Source organism: Monomorium pharaonis, chromosome 1 (genome assembly GCF_013373865.1).
Source record: "Monomorium pharaonis isolate MP-MQ-018 chromosome 1, ASM1337386v2, whole genome shotgun sequence".
NCBI classification, from domain to species: Eukaryota; Metazoa; Arthropoda; class Insecta; order Hymenoptera; family Formicidae; genus Monomorium; species Monomorium pharaonis.
In genome coordinates, this window is record NC_050467.1 from 7,255,609 (window position 1) to 7,279,211 (window position 23,603).

General features: G+C 43.4%; 1 long non-coding RNA gene across 1 annotated transcript; it reads right to left on the reverse strand.

The window, feature by feature from the left end:
* Nucleotides 1–14,989: 14,989 nt before the first annotated feature.
* LOC118648871 lies at nucleotides 14,990–18,519 on the reverse strand. Its single transcript, XR_004965468.1, has 3 exons — nucleotides 18,315–18,519; nucleotides 15,400–15,562; nucleotides 14,990–15,004 (listed from the first exon to the last, which is right to left on the reverse strand). It is a non-coding gene; the product is annotated as an uncharacterized LOC118648871 (long non-coding RNA).
* Nucleotides 18,520–23,603: the final 5,084 nt, after the last annotated feature.

The following is a 23,603-nucleotide window of genomic DNA, read 5'->3' on the forward strand; positions in this document are numbered from 1 at the left end:
ATAATCTTATTCCTCAATCTATTCCGAACCCGGAAACACCATTCATTTGTACGTAGAAGCTACATAACTTGTATTTTGAAGCAAATATTTTTATGAACAAATAAACTTTAAAAATTTTTTTGCATTTTTGGTCTTTATCTAATCGTCCCTGGGTTCATTTGTGTACGTACTTTAAAAGTGTAAAAGGATTATCAATTCTGTAAATTCAATTCGAAATTAAGTAATAAATACAGAATGTCGGTAAAACACACGGCTTTAGCATCCTCTTAAGCAAAATTAACAAATACGATTGATCAATTCCAATGGAATAATCGGCCAGTTAATTTAACCGTGAGTTGTGGAACCCTTTGAGTATATATACATGGAGGAGGAATTGCTATGGTTTCATGTAGACCGAAAGTGTGTCCAAGATCTGTGCGAAAGAGAAAGGTATATCATGATACTCGCTTTCTCTGCGCATGCGTTAATATCATTGCTCTAGTTTACACCGAGCATTTGGTACGCGTATCAAGTAGTGAATTTAAGCTGATCAGCCAATGATTAAACACATTCACTAGTTATTTACTATTTGATACGCGTACCAAGTGCTCGGTGTAAACTAGTAGATTATCTGCACCGCAGTTTCAACACTTCTTGTGCACTTTTTTGTACTTATTTACGAATTGTATGTGTGTGTGAAACATACAATGCCAGCCATTGTACATATAGGACGGGATTCATAGACCGATCTTAAGCTCAAGCATTGTCTTAAGTCTAGCTTCGAGCCGACTTGAGACTTACTTAACCAATGAAATAACAGCATTGACGTCTCAAGATCGTGCTTAAGCTGGAACTTGAATAAGATTCGACTATGCTCTAGTTTACACCGAGCACTTGATACGCGTATCAAATAGTAAATAACTAGTGAATGTGTTTAATCATTGGCTGATCAGGTTAAATTCACTACTTGATACGCGTACCAAGTGCTCGGTGTAAACTAGAGCTATGAATTCCGGCCACAGCGTTTGACGCATGCGCAGAGAAAACAAGTATCATGATATACCTTTCTCTCTCGCACAGATCTTGGACACACTTTCAGTGCTGGCATTTCTCCTCCATGTATATATACTCAAAGATGGAACCGGGCACTGATCTCATTAAAGTGGATATGGCATACCCTAATAATCTGAGGTAAAAAAGTGTGACCAATAGAATACCGGAAGCCATTAAAGTTGTAGTCAGCGTACACGCTTTTGGCGGAAAATTTGAATGACTAACACAAAATATATGTGTTAAATAAGATATATTATAAAAATATAAAATATGATTATAATGTAACCAGTAAAAATGAATTAAAAAATTAATTAATTTACAAAATATATTAAAATGTATATGTTTAGTAATTTGAAATGTTCTAAAATATTAATCTGGAATGTGTTTATTTGAATTTTTATAATATTGTTTTATATCATACATATAACATTTAATATTATGTATTTTTTTATAATTGTAAGTGACATTTGTAAGTGACTTTATAACAAATATTTTGTAATATTTAAAAAAATATTTGGTAATATATAACATTTTTATGTATAAATTGAGTCAAAATATATAAATATTTTATTAAATAAGAGAATAAATAAAAGATTAAAAAATAAAATTTTGCAGGTGTCTAAAAATCGTAAATTTTTATTTATGACCATCTTGTTAAATAATTTTACTAATAAATACTACTACTACTACTAAACTTATAAATAAGTTTAAAGGGTATTGTTATAGCTTATTTTGTCCTCGTGTCCTTAATTGTGTTGTAGTAATCCATACTTGCAGCTTGTAAAAAAAGTAACTATTAGACATAGATTAGCATAGATTTATTTAATATTTAAGTATAAATATTATAATGTACATAATAAAATGTATATACATGCACTATATACATGCACAGCATAGAAGCAAATAGAAAATAAGATAATTTTTTTATCGCGTTTTTTTAGAAAATAGTAATAGAAAAGTAGTAATAAAAAAATGTTATTTTGCGTGCTTTATTAAACTTTGCAAGTCACATGCTGTGCTATTTAAACATAATGACAATAATGTTACATTATAAATATATTTTATAACATAAAATATATGAATTCAAAACAAACGTATCACTTAAAACTTAAATTTGTAATTTAAAGCAACATAATAAAAATGTGTATTCAACAAATACTTATGTACTTATGAGGTACATATTTGAATCCAGATACATTATATATTAAACATATTATTATTAAACTTTTCAGACTTAACCTTACTCACCTATGAAACGTTTGTTGTTTATTTTCACTTCCTTTTCCACAATAAACACATTTTTTAATTTTGGAATCTCACTATTTTACTATTTTACTATTTTTATTATAAAAAAAATAATATTTTGGATAAAACTGATACACATCTACGTCTATAGATAATTAATTACACGTGGAATTTCGTATCATCGTCACAGTAAACTGTGTTCGTATTCGTATACACCGCCATATTGTGTACAGAGACTACAACCTTCAATTGGTCACTTATTTCGTCCTATGCCATATCCACTTTAATGAGATCAGTGGAACCGGGTCTTAAGGATAGCCAACATGACAAAATAATTCAGTGTGTAACCATTTGCACCTCCGTGAAGTTAGCCGTCCAACTTCAGGTTGTATCGATCATGGTAGAGAGCCTCTGAGGGAAAGAGTGGCAAACCGCGTCTCTTCTGATTCGATGAGGGCGTTAAGCACGCGGTCACATGATCATGTTATCGCTCTCTCTTTCAGGGTGCGGTCCCATGGAGCGGATTATGCGGAAGCGGAACGAGCGGATCACCAATCACAGGACCGTTTCGACGGAATCTTTGAAAGAGTTCTATCAAAATGATCCCGTGATTGGTGATCCGCTCGTTCCGCTTCCGCATAATCCGCTCCATGGGACCGCACCCTCAGAGGCTCACTAAACAGACAGAGAGACCGCGTTTCTTCTGATTCGATGGGGGCGTTCACGTGATCAGTTTGCCACTCTCTCCCTCAGAGGCTCTCTAGATCATGGTATCGATCATGTAATTTTTCCCCAAGGCGGAAACGTGAAAAGTGAAAAGTTTCATGTAACTACAGAGCTTGTATTAATGGAGGGGCCATTGCTATATGCCCTGTGACGTGGTAGCTCAGCTGCCACGGGTAGCAGCGTTCCTCCCCCGTCACAGGCTGCGAATTCGCGCCGTACGGGGAAAATAGGCGAGAGGCGAGAGGGGATCTCCATGGGGAACCGCGACAGACCTAGCGAGCGTAGCATTAATTTCTTATATTTTTGATTTCTTTGCGCGGCGGCCGTCTTCCGATGGAATGCGACGAGAGAGAGCGAGAGAGGAGGAGAGAGAGCGACGACGATGCGGGGAAGGAGGAAGGACGCCACCGGTGCCCGGGAGAGACGAGCACGCGGCCCGCACGGGGATTCGGCGTGGCCCTGGGGGGGCCACGGCCGGAGCCTAAAGCGGCGGTGCCCGCCGACACCACAACGGAACGTCCCGGAGGGCTGTGGAGGAGCCCGGATGGGACCAAACGCGTCGAGGGAGGAGTCGAGTCCTCGCGCGAGGAACGGAGGTCTCCGCGTGCGCTGCCCCGGCTCGGGAAATGGCCCAGCGGGAGAAAGAATATTTTGCGGGGGCCTGCGAGGCCCCCGGAAGGATTACGGCGCGCACGTCCCTGCGTACGCAGGACTGCGTGCTTTGCAGCAATTGGGTCGCGGCGCGGAAACAATGCGCATGACTGGACGGGGGGGTCGCGGCGTCGATCCGGGATCGACCGCGATCCACCCCGCTTTTGCGTGCGAGCGGTCTGAGAAGGAAGGTCGCGTGTCGTGCCCCGGAGGGCGAGTTATCGGTGTGGCGAGCGAGAGGCCATCGCGAGAGCCGAGGACGAGCCGAGAGACGAGGGAGGACGCCTTGGACCTTATCGGTGAGGTGGTCTGCCGAGATAAGTGATTGTGAGCGGTTGTCGGCCGGCGAGGGGTCCCCTGGCCCGTTCTGCATCCGTTTTGGTGTTGGTGCGTGAGTCGCGCGGGCCGCAGGGCGGCCGTCCGTTCGCGTAAGTAATTGGGAGATATATCGGATGCAAGCGGGCGGGACGCCGAAGCGCCGAGCCACGGGGAGGACGATTGTAAGGACGCGTGGGTTCCGTCGGAGATTCCCCTCGACCGCGTACGCCGCAAAGCCCTCGCGCGAGCGAGTATCGCGTCGCGAGTAGCGGGTGGACGGGACTTCCGGTTTCGCGACGGTGTGTAGTGCGGTAGCGGCCGGCGATTATTGTGTGACCCCCGCGAGACACGCGGTCGCGTTCTCTAGTTGCCGGGAGTGTCGGCACGTTCGAACGTCCGAAATTCATGTGCGCGGAAGATCCCATCGTCTGTCCTTGTCGGCCGCGTGCCTACCGCGAGAGCTTCCCGCGTATCGTTAGCGTCTCTGTTTGGTTTGATTCGCGCCGGGGCGCCGCCTTGTCGGAACGCCGCATGCCGCGTCCCGCGATATTATTGTTCTGTCTGACTATTAATCTCAATAAAGTTCGTTACTTGTTACGTTCGGAGTCTATTTTTCTAGTGTGTCGTCCACCACTTCGTGTTACCGCATTCGCCTGCTCCCTTACGATTCACCCCGCCCCTCTACCGTTAGGCAGAGCTGGTCGAGATTGTCGCGCGAGGATCGAGGACACCTTGGCGTAACGATTTTCGCGAATTGACGCGTCGTCGAGCGCGTCTGGCGCCCAACAATTTTTCGTGATAACGCGTGGCCGAGATTCGAGCGCGACAAGCACGGCATCGGGGGTACCGGTTACCCTATCGGTCTCGCTGCTTTTTGCTCGCGGCTTTCCCGGTCAGGAAAAGTCGTGACAAAAATTTGGCGCCCAACGTGGGGCCCTCAAGTTGAGGGGGGCAAAGCGGTTATCGCGCACTGTCGGGTCGAGCGGCTGGCGCGGGGAAAAGGAGGGGGGCTCCGAGTTACATTTTTTTTTTCTGGTCTCCCCTTTTCCCGCTTACACAGGCGAACTTTTCTTTTGGTGATATTTTGCATATATTGTGTTTGATATTTTGTGAATTATATTGAATTGATATTATTGAAAGTTTATGTTAATTGTCGGGCTTACGTCGGGAGACGAGAGAGGAATAAGTGGCGAGGGCAATTCCCTAAGAAAATTAAACGAGCCAGGAGAGGCTCTGTAGATTTTTTTTTTGTCGGTACGGGCGAAGTTTTTTTTTTCTCTTCTTTTCTTTTCTTGTGAGCTAAAATACGAGAGTAAGTGTAAATTTCGGGCCGCGCAAGAATTTGCGAGAGGACGAAAACAACGATTGGAATTCCGAAGCGCGCTCGAGTTCGTACCGTTCGCTGTGTTGTTGAATGGCTCAAGGAAGATTTTGGTGATCTTGAGATCTTGTTGACGAGCGAGTAAGATAGCTATCGTCGAGTCTATTGTATTAAAGAAAGAAAACAACAGAAGGAATGCCCCGATATCGCTGTAAACACGAAGTATTGTTCGCACTTATTTCTCGTCTCGCGGCGTACACTCCAATGATATTATGAATATTATTTGCGATTGACATATGCTGTGATATTTTTTTTTGACTACTGTTATTTACTATATTGTGTTTTGATATTGATATTTTATTTTATTGTGTGATATATTGCTATTTCTTGTGTTTGTCGGCTGGTACCGAGGGAGGAGGAGAAAATAAGTGGCGAAAGAGCGTGCAAGTAGAGTAGTGAGAAACGTCCGAAAGTTTTCCATTTCTCTCTCTCATAGTATTATCGAGCCTTTGAAGGGAGCACCGGATACGAGCCGTGGGACTTCTTTCCACGACGAATTAAATACCGAAGAGGGAAGTCGAGTATCGGAGGGCCAATTGCCAACGGCCAATGTAAAGAGCGAGCGATAACCATATCACGAGTAGATCACGTCGTGCTCCTAATTATTAATTTTTTTTTTCTGCTAGTACGGAGTTGCTCGAACGTAAATACTTCCCGGCCGAAAGGCCGCTAGTAAAACTTTGGGAAGAGAGGCCGTAACGTTGAGCTTAGAGTTAAATTACCAAGGACGGAGATGTTATGATTTACGAAAAGAGCGTTGTTGCGAGCACGCAGAGAATTGAAAGGAAATCGCCATAAATACGAAATATTGTTCGAACTTATTTCTCGTCCCTCGGTGTGCGCTGCTGTATATGATTTATTTGAGTTATTGAATTCGATGATTTAATTGCTGAATATTTGAATTGTGTGCCTTACTATCTTTATGTGACTTATGCCATTTCGGTGAGAGATTTGACTTATCAATTTCTTTTTTTTCTTTTTCGTGATTTATCGCTTTGCGAGACCGGTCGGAGTGCTTTACGATTAATTAATGTTTTTTTTTCTCGTTTCTGTTTTTTTTTCTCATTACTTATTTTTTTTTCTTTCGATCGTGTGAAGCCTTACTAATTTCTTTTTTTTTCGTGGCAGTCCACCAGCCATCCGGTGTTAACCGGTAATTGACGGATCGATGGATTGATACTCGATTTGGTGTGCAAACATTACCTCCGCGGGAGCCTAGCTCTAGAGGAATTATTTTTTTTTTTGGTCGTCCTGTTATTATTGTCGGTCGCTCCTCGGGAGGAGAGGCTGTTTTGCTACTAATCTTTCAGAGCGGGGCATCTGAAAAATTTTTTTTTTTCCTTTTTCTCTCGGAATAACTTTGGATCTCTATCGTGTGACGTAGTGTTGTTTCGCAGGCCGATCAATTAATTTCGTGAACGGGGTGAATGTTTGCACACGCGTACCTACACTTTTTTTTTATGCTGGTGGAAACATCGTCTTTATAACTAATTTTTGCTATTGACTTCCAATGTTTTTGGTATTGTGCTCTGTTTCTTTTTTGTGTATGAGTTAGTGTAATAATTCGACGGGATACTTTCGTGCGAGAGCCGCGTTTACCACTGGCGATTTGGTCCTTCTCGCGCAATCCACGACGAGTGTACCTTCGCGTTCGAGACCGGTGTCGGGTTGTGCGGACACCGGGCATCGCGGGGCGGCCCGAAATAATAGGGACGCGGGCAGCGTCCCTGGGTAGACCGCATGAACCGGCGAGGGAGAGACGACTCGTGGGTCTTCACCGCCGACCGCGAACAGCTGATCGCGGAATTAGAGCGGCGCCGGTTATCTACAGACGGATCGGACTCCGTATTAACGCTCCGATTACTGCGCCAGGGACAGGCCGCGTTTACGTGCGAGTCTGCGGAAGGGGCCGAGAGCCGTAAGATGTCGGACTCGGACCATCTAGCCCTACCCGAGGGGGAGGGGGACCGACCGGATAGCCCATATGAGGTTGCGAGGGGGCCGATCGGCCACGTTCACGCGGGGCCGTCGAGAGAAAGCGGGGGTCACTACCCCCGGGAGTGGGGGGGCGGCTCCATGGGCAACGCATACAATATTATGCGAAAATGGAACTTGAAGTTTTCGGGAACGCGCGGAGAGGACGCCGAGACGTTCTTGATACGGATCGAGGAGGGCCGCGAGTTCATTCCGTTGGACGATGCGGATATTTTGCGTTGTCTGCCGTTCTTTTTGTCGGGGATCGCGCTGCACTGGTTCCGGGGTAAGAAGGCGCGCTTGACGACCTGGGCGGCGTTTAAGGCCGCGTGGCGGGTGCGCTTTGGGGACCCGGATTTCCAATTCGCGCTACGGGACGAGATAATGCACCGTACCCAGGGGGAGCGGGAGTCCGTCGTCGACTATTTGACGTGTTTGGGCACAATGTTTGACCGTTTAACGCCGCCGTGGGGCGAAGCAGAGAAGATCGGGTACGCGCACCGCCACATGCTACCGCGCCTGCAAGCGATGGTGCCGCGGGAAGCGGTGACGGATTTAGACGCATTAGAATTGCTAGCGGCGCGCGCGGAGAGCTGTCACCGTGCCGCGCAAAGTTACCGGGCCCCACCACCCCCGGAGAGGTCATTATTTCCGGATCTCGCGTATCGGCCGCCGAGAGAAGGGAACCGTCACGGACGGACGACGGATACGATTGCCGCGTTGGGAGTGTCGACCCCCGGGGGGGGAAGCGGAATGGCGAAAAGCAGGAAGGAAAAGAGACCGGCCGCGGGTGGCGATGCGAGCGCGCAAGCCACGCCGGCCGCCCCGAGTACGTCTACGGCGACGCCAGGCCCGAGCGGGGCGCGGGCACTTACTGGAAAGTGCTGGAATTGCGAGGGAACGGGACATTACGCGCGCGATTGTAAGGAGGCCCCGCGGATGCACTGCTATCGGTGCGGGAGGGCCGGGGTCACGACGCGCACTTGTCCCACGTGTTCGGGAAACGCGTAGGGGGGTCGCGACCCGGGGGCGGTCCGACTCCTGCACCTATCGGCCCCGAGGGTGCGGTTGCGACGATTCAGACCGACTATGTCTGCAATTCGTTTGGGTTGAGGGACTCCTATCTCTCCTTTCTTAACGTCGAGATATCGGGCCATAGCGTTCGCGCGCTGTTGGATTCCGGATCGAGCCGCACAATACTAGGGGCGGAGACGATTGATTTAGTGAAACGTTTAGGTTTTCGGTTCGGCCCGGCCGCGGATCGGCGAGTGACCACCGCGACCGGACAAACGACAAGAGTGAGGGGGGAGGTAGAGATCCCGTTCGAGCTGGGTAATCGGAAACGAACGGTGAGGGCGTACGCACTACCTACGGTCGGCTTATCGTGCATTCTGGGCATGGATTTTTTGTCGGCTTTCGGGATAGTCGTGAATTTTTCGGCGAAGACATGGGCTTTCGGGGACGACCCGACGAGGCAGTTCTCTCTGGAGACCGAGACCACCCGGTCGTTATCGGCCGCGTTAACGGGGGGGGCGACCGGCGGTCAGCGGACGGACGGTGAAAACGATTCTAGAGAGACGCGGGGAGAAGGGGCGGTACAACGCGAGGAGGCGAACGCGAGTTTAACGCCCGACACCTCACAGGGGGGATTGAGCGAGCTATCGGCCGCGGAAAATCGCGAATTAGCTGAATTTCTGAGAACGGAGGTTATCGGTGACCCTAAGAGACCAGGAACGACCACCCTAACGGAACATCGTATCGACGTCGGGGGGCACGCGCCGATAAAGCAGCGGTACTACCCCGTGTCGCCGAAAATACAACAGGCTATCTACGAGGAGGTAGATAAAATGTTGGAGGCCGGCATTATAGAACCCTCGAATAGCGAGTGGTCCACGCCAATAGTAATGATAAAGAAGCCGAACGGCACGTATCGGTTTTGCCTGGACTTCCGGAAGTTAAATGACGTATCGAAAAAGGACGCGTACCCACTGCCGTACATGAACTCGATATTAGACAAGCTGCGAGCGGCGCGATACATATCGACGATAGACTTGAGCCAGGCCTACTTCCAGATCCCTCTGGAAAGGAATAGTAAGGAATATACCGCCTTTACAGTCCCAGGGAAGGGGCTCTTTCAATTTACACGCATGCCGTATGGGCTCACGGGAGCCCCCGCAACGTTTCAGAGACTTTTAGATAGATTAATAGGGCCCGAGATGGAACAGCACGCGTTCGCTTATCTTGACGATATCGTTATCGTAACAAGAACGTTCAAGGAACACCTCCACTGGCTCGGGCGCGTGTTCAATCGTATCGGAGAAGCGGGCCTCACTATTAACCCGGACAAGAGCAAGTTCTGTCGCTCGCAAGTTAAATATCTCGGATTTTTGGTGCAACACGAAGGGCTAACGGTAGACCCGGAGAAGACGGTTGCTATACTAGAGTACCCCCCGCCGCGCAACATTCGTCAATTGCGTCGTTTTATCGGTATGGCGTCGTGGTATCGACGTTTTATACCACAGTGTGCGGCCCGATTGGAGCCATTGACGAGCCTTTTAAGGAAGAACCGCTCTTGGGAGTGGGGGGACACTCAAAAGCAAGCTTTTGAGGTGATAAAATCGTGTCTCGTGAATTCTCCCACATTATCGTGTCCGGACTTTGAGAAGCCGTTTGTAGTGCAGACAGACGCTAGTTCGGTGGGCTTAGGCGCGGTACTATCGCAGGAGATCGGGGGAGCCGAACACGTCATCGCGTACGCAAGTCGCTCGTTATCGGACGCGGAAAAGAAATACTCCACGACGGAACAGGAGTGTTTAGCGGTTGTTTGGGCAATTCGGAAATTTAGGCCCTACCTCGAGGGCTATCGTTTCACGGTGGTAACGGACCACAACAGCCTGCGGTGGCTGCACAATTTAAGAAACCCTACGGGCCGGCTAGCGAGGTGGGCGCTGGAGCTCCTGGAATACGATTACGTAATCGAATATCGGAAGGGGGCCATGCATCACGTACCTGACGCCCTCTCGCGAATGTACGAAGGGGGCGAGGAACTCTGCGCCGTGATCGCGACGGACGACCAGTGGTACGTCGGGCGGGCGGAAGAAATAACGAGAAATCCGCGGCGGTATCCTGACTGGAAATTGGAGAGCGACGAGCTATATGTGAGAAAGACGCGCGGCATCGCGAGGGTTGTCGGCGACAGGGACCAGTGGAAAAGGGTAGTACCAAGGGAGACGCGACGGGAAGTGATCCGCGAGAACCACGATCCTCCTCACGCCGGACATTTGGGGGTCGATAAGACGTACCAGCGAATTGCTTTGCGGTATCACTGGCCGCGCATGTATCGGGACGTGGCGGAGTACGTGCGTCGGTGTGACACGTGTCAGAGAACAAAGGTGGAGCAGGACGCTCCAGCCGGTTTGATGGGACAAAGAGTGATAGAGTCACCGTGGACGGTCGTCGCGGCAGACATTATGGGTCCTCTCCCAACCAGTAAAGCGGGACATTCGTATCTACTCGTCCTTCAGGATCTCTTCACAAAGTGGGTGGAGTGCTGCCCACTTCGAAAAGCTACCGGGAAGAGAATCCGCGAAGCGATAGAAGAGTTGGTCATTTATCGGTGGGGTACGCCGCGCGTGCTTCTAACCGATAACGGGACGGAGTTCGTTAACAGAGACATACAGGCTTTGACGCAGCGGTGCGGTATTCACCACGCGACGGTCCCGCCCTACCACCCGCAGGCCAACCCGGTCAAGCGCGTGAACCGCGTATTAAAGACGATGATCACCGCGTTCGTGGATAGGGATCACCGTGAGTGGGACGTGCACGTGCATGAATTTCGATTCGCGTATAATTCGGCACACCATACGTCGTTACAGGCGACACCGGCCTTTCTGAATTTGGGACGGGAGCCACCGCCGGTGGGACTGTATCGGGACGAAGCGGCCGTCGAGGTCGAGCGAACCGAACCGGCTGAGTGGCGAGAACGTATGGAGCACCTCGAGGCACTGCAGGAGTGGGTGGTCGAGAACCTCGAGGCGGCCCAAGAGAAACAGGCGAAATATTATAATCGCCGACATCGCGACCGCCAATTTGAGGTGGGCGAACAAGTGCTGAAGCGGCACCACGTATTATCGTCGGGAGCGCGGCACTTTTCGGCAAAGTTGGCGCGAAAGTTTAACGGCCCTTTCATAATAAGAAGGATTCTGTCGCCGGTGGTCTACGAGCTCGCCGATTTGACGGGGGGAAGTGTTGGGAAGGTCCATATCAAGGACCTGAAGCCCTACCAGGAACCACTGGATGTGTAGAGTCCCTCTAGGGGTTGACTGTTGCGTTGGGGCGCGAAGGGAGAAAGAAGAATGAGCGCCCTGCGCCTTGATTTTTTTTTCTTTGTTTGTCGTTTTGTATTGTTTTGTCTGGTGATGGTAGCTATATTGTTAACGTCGTTCTACAGGGAGTTATCGGGGTCCGCGAAGACCGGACCGTGGTGGTGGTTAGCGAAGAGAGGTGTGAGATCCTCCTGAACTCCCTGCGTCCCGACCCGGGTGGTCGTAGCCTGTCGTGCGGCCGCGAGAGGGGCGGGAACGGGGTAGCGCCGCGGCGCGCCCTGGGATCAAGCCGTGCGTGTGGGGAATGTCGACGGAATCGCGAGAGTTAAATTGCGGATTGTGGTTATTTTTCTTTTGTTTTGGTTGTTTGATTGGCAACAGGATTCAAGTTGCCGCAAGGTGAATTAAAGTTTTTTTTTGGTGTTTCGTCCTTGGCGTGACCTCGGCTGTCGGGTGACCCGTGGAGATCTCGGATGCGCCCTCGCTGGCCGGTGGCCGCAGGGCGGGCCGCCGAGCTGGTAGGGATCCTCTTGGCGTGGGGGAGTTGTGACGTGGTAGCTCAGCTGCCACGGGTAGCAGCGTTCCTCCCCCGTCACAGGCTGCGAATTCGCGCCGTACGGGGAAAATAGGCGAGAGGCGAGAGAGGATCTCCATGGGGAACCGCGACAGACCTAGCGAGCGTAGCATTAATTTCTTATATTTTTGATTTCTTTGCGCGGCGGCCGTCTTCCGATGGAATGCGACGAGAGAGAGCGAGAGAGGAGGAGAGAGAGCGACGACGATGCGGGGAAGGAGGAAGGACGCCACCGGTGCCCGGGAGAGACGAGCACGCGGCCCGCACGGGGATTCGGCGTGGCCCTGGGGGGGCCACGGCCGGAGCCTAAAGCGGCGGTGCCCGCCGACACCACAACGGAACGTCCCGGAGGGCTGTGGAGGAGCCCGGATGGGACCAAACGCGTCGAGGGAGGAGTCGAGTCCTCGCGCGAGGAACGGAGGTCTCCGCGTGCGCTGCCCCGGCTCGGGAAATGGCCCAGCGGGAGAAAGAATATTTTGCGGGGGCCTGCGAGGCCCCCGGAAGGATTACGGCGCGCACGTCCCTGCGTACGCAGGACTGCGTGCTTTGCAGCAATTGGGTCGCGGCGCGGAAACAATGCGCATGACTGGACGGGGGGGTCGCGGCGTCGATCCGGGATCGACCGCGATCCACCCCGCTTTTGCGTGCGAGCGGTCTGAGAAGGAAGGTCGCGTGTCGTGCCCCGGAGGGCGAGTTATCGGTGTGGCGAGCGAGAGGCCATCGCGAGAGCCGAGGACGAGCCGAGAGACGAGGGAGGACGCCTTGGACCTTATCGGTGAGGTGGTCTGCCGAGATAAGTGATTGTGAGCGGTTGTCGGCCGGCGAGGGGTCCCCTGGCCCGTTCTGCATCCGTTTTGGTGTTGGTGCGTGAGTCGCGCGGGCCGCAGGGCGGCCGTCCGTTCGCGTAAGTAATTGGGAGATATATCGGATGCAAGCGGGCGGGACGCCGAAGCGCCGAGCCACGGGGAGGACGATTGTAAGGACGCGTGGGTTCCGTCGGAGATTCCCCTCGACCGCGTACGCCGCAAAGCCCTCGCGCGAGCGAGTATCGCGTCGCGAGTAGCGGGTGGACGGGACTTCCGGTTTCGCGACGGTGTGTAGTGCGGTAGCGGCCGGCGATTATTGTGTGACCCCCGCGAGACACGCGGTCGCGTTCTCTAGTTGCCGGGAGTGTCGGCACGTTCGAACGTCCGAAATTCATGTGCGCGGAAGATCCCATCGTCTGTCCTTGTCGGCCGCGTGCCTACCGCGAGAGCTTCCCGCGTATCGTTAGCGTCTCTGTTTGGTTTGATTCGCGCCGGGGCGCCGCCTTGTCGGAACGCCGCATGCCGCGTCCCGCGATATTATTGTTCTGTCTGACTATTAATCTCAATAAAGTTCGTTACTTGTTACGTTCGGAGTCTATTTTTCTAGTGTGTCGTCCACCACTTCGTGTTACCGCATTCGCCTGCTCCCTTACGATTCACCCCGCCCCTCTACCGTTAGGCAGAGCTGGTCGAGATTGTCGCGCGAGGATCGAGGACACCTTGGCGTAACGATTTTCGCGAATTGACGCGTCGTCGAGCGCGTCTGGCGCCCAACAATTTTTCGTGATAACGCGTGGCCGAGATTCGAGCGCGACAAGCACGGCATCGGGGGTACCGGTTACCCTATCGGTCTCGCTGCTTTTTGCTCGCGGCTTTCCCGGTCAGGAAAAGTCGTGACAGCCCATATATATAATACTCACCCAGTAAACAAAAAATTCTCTTAAAGCGCTCATTAAGTTAACTTTTATATGATGATATCTTTCGGGATATCTTTTAGCATTACTAAAAGATGTCCAATGTCCATCCAAAAAGTTGTCTTTTAGACATTTTAAAGAGCACTTTTGATCTTTATAACCTCTTATGGAAGTTATCTAAAAGTCAACATTAAGAGAACTAAAAAGATATCTTTAGGTTGCCCGATATAAAGTTATGATTATAATCGTAACAGATTACATACGTAGTAATAATAAGTTAGAATAAATACATTTTTTCTTTAAAAGAATTAAAATATTTATAATATATCTCTTTTAAAGAAAAAATGTATTCTAACTTATTATTATTGCATATGTAATCTGTTACGATTATAATCATATATATTTATATTTAATTATAAATATATATGCATGGTAATAAATTTCATAGGATGGTAAATTTTTATTTAACAAAATTGATTATTTTTTATTATTACAAACCAAATTTCATTACAAGTTTATATAAACATAGTTTATATCTTTTACAAGTTTATATATATATAGATATATTAATTAAAGTAAAATATTATTTTTGTATATATAAAACAAAATATCAAAAATTCAAAAATATTAGAAATAAAGTAACAAAATAAAGTAATATAAAATCATATATAACATTAAATATGATTAGTTCATTAATATTGAGTACATTCAGATTCATAATCGCTCACTAAGCGGCTATAGTATCATAGCAATTGAAGGTGGCTGGTTCTTATTGAAAAAATAACTAATTATTTATAAATAAGTAATAAAGGTATACCTTTGAAGGTATAATCCAATAAATCACCTTCAATTGCTACTTATAGCAGCTCAGTGAACGATTACGCTTTTGTATATATACTCAATATTTACTATGTCTACACATTACAAAAACATTACATTTAGAAAATTATAAGCGTATTAAACAAAATAACTTATATGATTACCATACTTTTGCAGCTAAAGTTGTATTCGTTTTTTTACTATTTCATCCGTAGTAAAAAACTTTTGCGTAATGCAAGCTAAAAAGAAATAATATAAATTAATGTAAATTTATTATGTACACACGCGCGTGTACAAAATTAACCTTAGAATGGTATATCTATATTTTTCAACCATTAACGTTTTACTGGGTTAAAAATGTACCTCATTGGTTCTCAAACGTAATATGCATTGAAGAGATAAACTAAAATCATTATTATGCTACATGAATTTCTTTGTCTTTTTATGGCGAAGACGATAGTATAATCGGCAATAATATTAAATATTATTAAACATGTGAAAAAATAATTTAAACAAAATAAAATTAGAAAAAATCGCAAAAATTACTTCTTTTCAAATTCGCGTTGCACAATAAAATTACTGCGGTAAGCCATTCTAGGGTTAAAAAATTTTTTAAAAATTAAAGGTAACTTACCACTTATTATGTTTGGAAAATTATAATTTGAAATCTTGGTTTTGTTAGATTTTTTAATAATCCAAGTACATTGACCTGCTAACTCATCGGTCATAATCACTGACATCATTTTTTTTATAGCTTTGTCGAAATTATCGCCTCCAACGGTAATCATTTTTGCTTCCTAAAACGTAACATAATTAAAATTTCTAAATAAAATTTAATACATTTAAATATTTTAAATAAATAACTCATTACAAATTGTGATTTCATTTGTTGTGAAGAGGATTTACTAATTTTTCACATACATGTATACTCAACTGTAAATTATAATTATAGTAAAAGTTATAAAAAATGTTTAATAAATTATTAAAAAAATTGAAATATAAAAATGTGTAATTATGAACTAATATGTAATTTAATATACATTCAGTGTTGGGTAAGATACTTTTAAAATGTATCTTGATACAGATACAGATACTTATAAAAAAATGTATCTAGATACAGATACAGATACACAAATCAAAATGTATATAGATACAGATACTCAGATACTTTAAAAGTATCTCAGATACGTATCAGATATACTCTTAAATTATTCAAATAAAAAAATCTGAAAAATTTAAATGTTTGTGCGCAACACGAAAAGCGCATTATAAAATAAATAATTACATTTTTGTGTTGCGCATAAATACCTGTCGCTGAACTCTTACTGTCTTTTCCGAATTTTTTATTTGTTTGTTGAGTTGTTGAGTAAACTTGCGTTTCTCGTCTTTTAAATTATATTTTATTGTAATAATAATAATAATATTAATAATGTATGTAATATGCACAAAATCTAATGATTCTATAGACTAGATAGCAAAGTTATTTCATACATAAGTACTATTTGTGCAAATCTAAATGACGCTATCGACAGTAATAGCAAATCAAAAATGACTTAAAAAAAACATTTTTTTCCTAATAAAGACAAAAAGTACGTGAAAATGTATTTGAAAATGTATCTGAAAAGCAGTTCAGATACTGTGTTTTGTATCTAGATACAGATACAAATACTCTAATTCAAATGTATCTCAGATACAGGTTCAGATACACAAAATGTATCTCTATACATGTATCTAGATACATGTATAGATACTACCCAACACTGTATACATTATATATATAAACACAAAATTGTGTACAGGTTAGAATACGTAATTACATTTACCTCATATAATAATGCACGTGTTAATAAATAATTTATTAAAAAGATAATTATGTACGTATCAAAATATTAATAAAAATTCATGCACAAAATATTTATTAAAATTACATTAAAAATATAATATATACGATACGTATCATACATCCCAGATAGCACAGGACGTCCTCAGGATCATCCTGAATATGTCCTGGGATCTTGTTAGGATATAATAGTTGTATTATTGTAAATATTTTATATAAATATTTTATGTATAAATTTGACTTCTAAAGTAAGTTTAGAATGTTAGATTCTGTAATAGTATTAATATAAATTAAAATTTTACTCATGTCTTGAGGACATCCTTAGGATGTCCTGAGGATATATGTATGCTAGCTGAAAACGTTATTCTTAAAATATTGTATAAAGAGTTTCATTAGCTACAAAATGTCTGAAGATAAACTTAAATATAATGACTGTATAAATATCAGACATTTTAGATAGTACAGAATGTTCTAAGAATATGATATCCTGAAAGTCCTTAGGATATCCTAAGACAGTCCTTAGGACATTCTAAAACAATCCTCAGGACATCCTAAGATAGTCCTTAGGACGTCCTGAAAGAGTCCTTAGGACATCCTACGAAAGTCCTCAGGACACCCTAAAATAGTATTCAGGGATATCCTGGACGTATAGTAATTTTTGAAGAAGACGGGTAAATTAATATAGTAAGTGAGAAATCTTTGAATATCGTACGTATTTCTAGAATGTATTGCAAAATCAAATGTGTAAAAATGTTGACTTCAAAGTCAGATTGAATGTCTACACTTATTGAAATAATATGGCATATTAACAATACTAAAAAATTATAAAAAATGACATTAAATAATTATTTTATTTTATATAAACGGCGCAAAAACAGTTTTTTTAATAAGTTATTCCACATGCTATTTCGTGCGTATATGTAAAAATTATTTTAAAAAACTGTAAAACTTTATATTTATTTATAAAAATATAAGTTAACTATATATGTTTCATCCTTCTGACAACATCTATTGTAATGATCTATAACAAATATGTACGCATAAACAAGAAGTACTCGTGGATCATCACGAAGCGTTAGGATGCGTATGGTCTTCGAAGTCAAGCAACGTCGGCGATGGTTGATACTTGGATGGGTGACCATTTTCTCGGGTAGAGAGATTAAACATGCTTTAACAGGTACAACTGTCGCTGAAACATGTATACTATGTTATAGTCTTCTTCCTCTTAGAAAATTATCGTAGAAATAATTTGAATTTTTAATTTTTTGTTAAAGTTTTTTTTTCAATTTTCAAAAACTGTTAAAAATACTTAGAAATATTTAAAAATTTTCTAAATTAATTGGAATTTTTTATTTTTTAAATTTTTCTGAGAAACGTTTCAATTCTTATAAAAAATCGATACATTTATCATAAATCCAAAAAAAATCTAAAAAATCTGACAAAAAGTGGTTATTATTTGCTATTTCTGAGGATGTCCTGAGGAAATCCTATGGTATCCTTAGGACGTCCGGTGGACTGTCCTCAGGATGTCCTGAGGACTAAAAAGTGGCGCTCGTTTGCTATTCCTCAGGATGTCCTGAGGACGTTCCGGGATAAAATCAGGACGTCCTCAAGATATCCACGAAGTCTGTCCTGGACGTCCTGAGGACGCCCTAAGGACGTCCGTGTGCTATCTGGGATTAGAGCAAATATTAAACAATTATACTTACTAATCTTTTTGATATGTTTTTTCATGCAGTCTTCGACACCTTTTCTTTTCAACATAATTATTATTAAATTAATATCTCACGTATATACACGATGACTGTCGATACTTAATACTCGATGACTGCAGTTTTATATCTTATTTTTTCTAGGTTATGTTGTGCAGTACCCTCTCTCGAGCTGCGTTCGGAAAACTCACTCTTCTTCTTCTTCTTCTTATCGCCCAATGGATTTCTGCCCCTCTTGGAGCAAAGTACCACGTTTTATATAACCAATGGGGCTACAGTCGTGAGGGAATGACTGCGCCCTTATTGCTTGCCTTACAATCTTGATTTCTCCTCCTTTTTTTCGCTTATTTCTCTTGCGGCGACTGCATTTATCTCCAACTATTAAGGACAATCCTTTGGCTTTTGGACTCGATAAGATTGATAATTTTCATAATTATATAAAACAATTTACATTTAAAAGTTAGATATATCATTCATTATAACTTAATTCCACTATCCACTATAAACCCAATCATTGCTTTAGCAATCTGTTTATTCAGATTTATAATCAGATACTCTACCGTGAACGGAGCGTAAAGTTTCAATTCAAACAATTTATTACAGAGGTCATTTCTATTCTGTGAGAAATTAGGGCATATCCAAAATATATGATTAATATCTTGTAATTGACATTCACATTCGCAATCCGGTGAATCTATCAAGCCAAACTTAAATTTTGTTGCATTGGTATAGGGATATCCAGTAATCAGTCTAGAGGGATACAAGAAAAGGCTCTCGGAAATCCATACTTGGATATATGTCTAATATTCCATTCAGAGAAATTGTTCATAAAATAACTGCCAGTATTAACATTTATTCGATCAAAAAAGCCCTTATCAGCTTGTTCATAATTGCCATTCAATGCCGAAATAACCTCCGAAATACAGTGATAAAAACCAGTTCATTATCATTTTCCCCCGTCAGTGCGGCCTCCTTTGCGGCCCCGTCCGCTATCTCGTTACCATTTATCTTCTTGTGCGCAGGGCACCATGTAAACCTTATTTTATATTCTTTGTCTCTAGCCGATATCATTAGTTTTCTAATTTTATCAAACCAAGGATTTAGCTTTTTACATGTGTTTTTCTGGAGATCCATAGAAGACATAATAATAACATCCAAATTACTTCTGGAATCTGTGCAAATATTAATTTCCGAGATCTCATTATTCAAAGCAATCTCTATAGTCTTCAAAATTGCTATGGATTCTGCGGAGAAAGAACTAGAATGCTGATGTAGTTTGAATTTATAAGAACTTTTCCAGCGGGGGATATAGATTGCACAACCCACAAGTGAGTCTCCGCCTTCTAAAGGAGTTTTTGATCCATCTGTAAAAATTGTTAGTTCCTGATCTGAAAATTTATTAAAATTAATTAAATTGTTAAAAGCTAGATTCGGGTTGTTGCAACGCAGAGCCATAGGGCCTGATCTTAGGTCAATATCGGTTTTCACGAAGATAGAGTAATCTGAACCTGTATAGGCGGGGTGTATATCCCACTGAAATAAGAATTTTTCAAACGATTCTATATGTGGCCATCTGTTCACAATAAATAGTATATTTCTTCTGGCTAACCTCTTAGAAAGTACCAAGTTATGAAAATTTTTGATTTTATTAATAATAACGAATCTCCTAAGTTGAATCATTTTACATAGGTATTTATCTGATTTTATCCTAATTCTCCTAGAAAGACTGGTCTGCTTACTGTATTTTTATACCACTCTATTAGATGTTGAGCGAGGTAATCCTATCGCGATTTTGTAGGCCTGAGACAGCACCTTCTCTAAGCATTTTATATGAGAATCTGCGGCACTATAGAACCATAAACATCCCCATTCGATTTGCGCCTCTATTGTGGCATTAACAAACCGAACACTATCGAGTGGCCCCATCCCCCCATGAAGGGCCCGATATCCGTTTTAGAATATTTGTATACGCTTTGGATTTATTTTTCAGCTCGTTTATGTGGTCTCTCCATCTAAGGCCCGTATCCATAGTTACACTCAGATATTTAACTTTATTCACTAGTTCAATAGATCTGTTATCAAGTCGGATATATCCCTCACTAATCTGGTTCTTCTTTCTATTAAAAATGATACATTGTGTCTTGCTAAGTCTATGGAGTTTAGCCATTTCTCCAAATTAATAAATGAAGATGCGATCGCTCTCTTAATATTCTCCAACCTTCTGTCCGAACATATGATGGCTATATCATCCGCGAATTGTATTGTTTGACAATTATAAGGCACATTCCACAAGATATCCCTAACATATAAATTAAACAACAATAGACTCAGAGCGGATCCTTGAGGTAATCCTCTCTGGATAGTTCTATTTCCGTACCATTTACCTGACTGAAATATATTAGCTCCCCTTGGCTCTAAGAAATTTCTAAGTGTATACTTATAATTTATCGGAATCTCCAACCGATTGATAGATTGAAACAAAATCTGCGGGTTAACGCCATCATATGCTGACTTTATATCAAGTAGCAAAGCACCGGTCATTTCTTCTTTAGCAAAAGCTCTATAAATTAAGATATTAAGTAATGCCAGGCAATCTTCACAAGACCTGCCCTTCCTAAAACCAAATTGTATATTTGGTAACAATCTGTTCTTCTCAACGAATATACCGAGTCTTTTAAGCATTAATCTTTCGAAAATCCTAGCCGTAACCGACGTTAGGGAAATGGGTCTATACCCCTTATTATGGGGTTTCGGAATCAGAATTGTATCTATTCTCCTCCACGACAATGGATAGGATCCATCCATGATTATTTTATTAAAGATATCCTTCAGTCTTTCCAGTGCCACAATTGGTAAAGCTTTGACCAAGGAGTTAGATATGAAGTCCGGACCCGGAGAGCTTTTGCTTTTTAATAAATTAATGCAATCTAAAACTTCATGTATCTCAAATGAGGAAAAATCTTCGCTTCTATTAAGTGGTTCGGATGGAGTCTGAAATGTGTTAGAGACCCAGGCCGGAAAATTGACATTAAGAAATGTTTCTATATTGTGAGCTCTAAACGATTTCGGAGGGTTTGACGGAGAGAGGTAAGCACTTTTTTTTAAATCTATTTATAGATTGCCAGAATTCAGCCGGTTCGACCAACATGTTGAGACCATTAACAAATTCTCTAAATTTCTGACTTTTCTTTTTATTTATTAGCTTTCTCGTAGTTTCCGAGGTTTTCCTATATAATAAAAGATTAGATTGAGAGTGACACTCCTTCAGAGTCTTAAACGCTTTTTTTCTTTTTGCCACAGCCCGGGAACATTCATCATCCCACCATGGCTTAGAATTAAACTTTCCTTTATCTTTATTATTTTTGTTTTTAATGTTTACTATTTTATTGCCTTTACTGTCAAAAATTCTTACGTTGCCTTTTCCATCGAAAATTCTCGCTCCAGATGCCACTGCACAATCCAGAACTATTTCGGCCCATTTTTCATAGTAGGATGCTCCATTCAAGTCCGACATATTTAACATCTCCATTTCTTTGCCCACCAACTCAGTAAACCTGTCTTCTTCCAGATTCGTCAATGATAGTCTCCCTCGAGATATTGCAGCATTTGATTCGCCAGATCTCCGAATATTCTTGAAAGAATTCTTAATTGTAATAATTATGGGGATGTGGTCACTGCCGATTGAATCATCATAGGTCTCCCACAACAAATTCTGGCAAAAATCAACCGAAGCCAAGGAAATATCCGGAACACTGACATATCCATCATTTGCCGACAGTCTAGTTTGAGATCCATCATTCAAAATATATAAAGGCGAATCATCAACAATCTCAGCCAGTATTTTCCCAGCCGAGCTTGTGATCGAAGAGCCCCATAGTTCGTTTTGGGCATTAAAGTCCCCACATATTACAATTCCATGACTTATGGCAAGCCCAGAAATTGATTCCAAAAACTGGGTCCACTTTCGTCTATTCATCCTAAAATCAGGAGGTCTATATAACGAAATAAGGATTGTTTTTTTTTTTTCAAGAAATCAAACCTGATCAAAGCAGCCGCATATTCAAAACCTATGTCTTCAGGTAACCTCAGATCAAAACTAACCGAATCATATTTATTATTAATTAGAATAGCCGTACCACCTCCCGATCTACCATTACCTCTGTCTGATCTATATGTAGTAAAGTTTTTAAAGTCGAAATTAACTCCAAGTTACAACCATGTCTCTTGTAGACATACCAAATCAAAGTTCAATAATACATTTGAGAATTCCTGTTTTTTCCCAGAGATGCCTCTGGCATTCCATTGTAGTATTCTAATATCCATTTTTTTTTCTTTTTTATCAGGTATATCTGCAAGAGGAAAAGAAATCAAATTATGGTTCCTTGAAAAGCTTAGATGCAATCATGTAATAATTGAATTTGTTCCATTTTTCTTCCCTAGAACTATCCGAAGATAATAATCGATTAATATGAGAAAACAAGACATCTACGTCAATTGTCTGGTTATTAAGTAGTATCCCAGACGGTGGTAAGGCCACTTGACTCTGGGAAGGCAATAATCCCTGTCCATCCGCTGTATTACGAAATGCAGCTACCGAGATCAAGTGAATCCACGCGTTTAAACCTCCCATCACGTATATCCTTATGACGATTGAATGAGCCTACTGAGTCCTGTGAGGGAGCCGCCTGAATGTTGTTTATGTTACTTAAAGAACGGTTAGGGATTCGATTTCTACATGTATTATCTATGTAACCCCCCCCCCCGGATATTTTCGTTGAGCCTCTTCTTGATCTATCGAGACCGCTCTACGCACCATTTCATCTTGACCTTGGATCCTTCCCAATTCTAATCGCGAATTCTGTTCGAGACTATAACAATCATTTTAGAGTTCTAACATTTCCTTTTATTGGCTCTGTTTTATCCGCGCGTAGTGAGAGCTCCTGACAGCTATCGAGCTCCGTGTAGTTCATTTCTTCGATGCACCGAGTCGCGCGGCGCTGTCACTAGCTCCTCACGCGCGCGATTTTCGTTTGGTCGCATCGCCAGTAACTATGCATCTTGGTAACTATGCAAATAAACAAGCCCAAAAAAGGGCACGTCCAAATCCATGCCCAAATAAGTCTCGATATCGGTTCCCTACCGCCCCTTTTCTCGCCTCCGATCGTAATTGTTTTACGATGCATAATTCTTCAGTCTCTCGCAGCCCGGCACCGAAATCAGATCGTCCAGCAGATCTCTCCCGTCTTCCGCCTATCCTAGCTGCGGAGATTCACTTCCGCTTTTCCC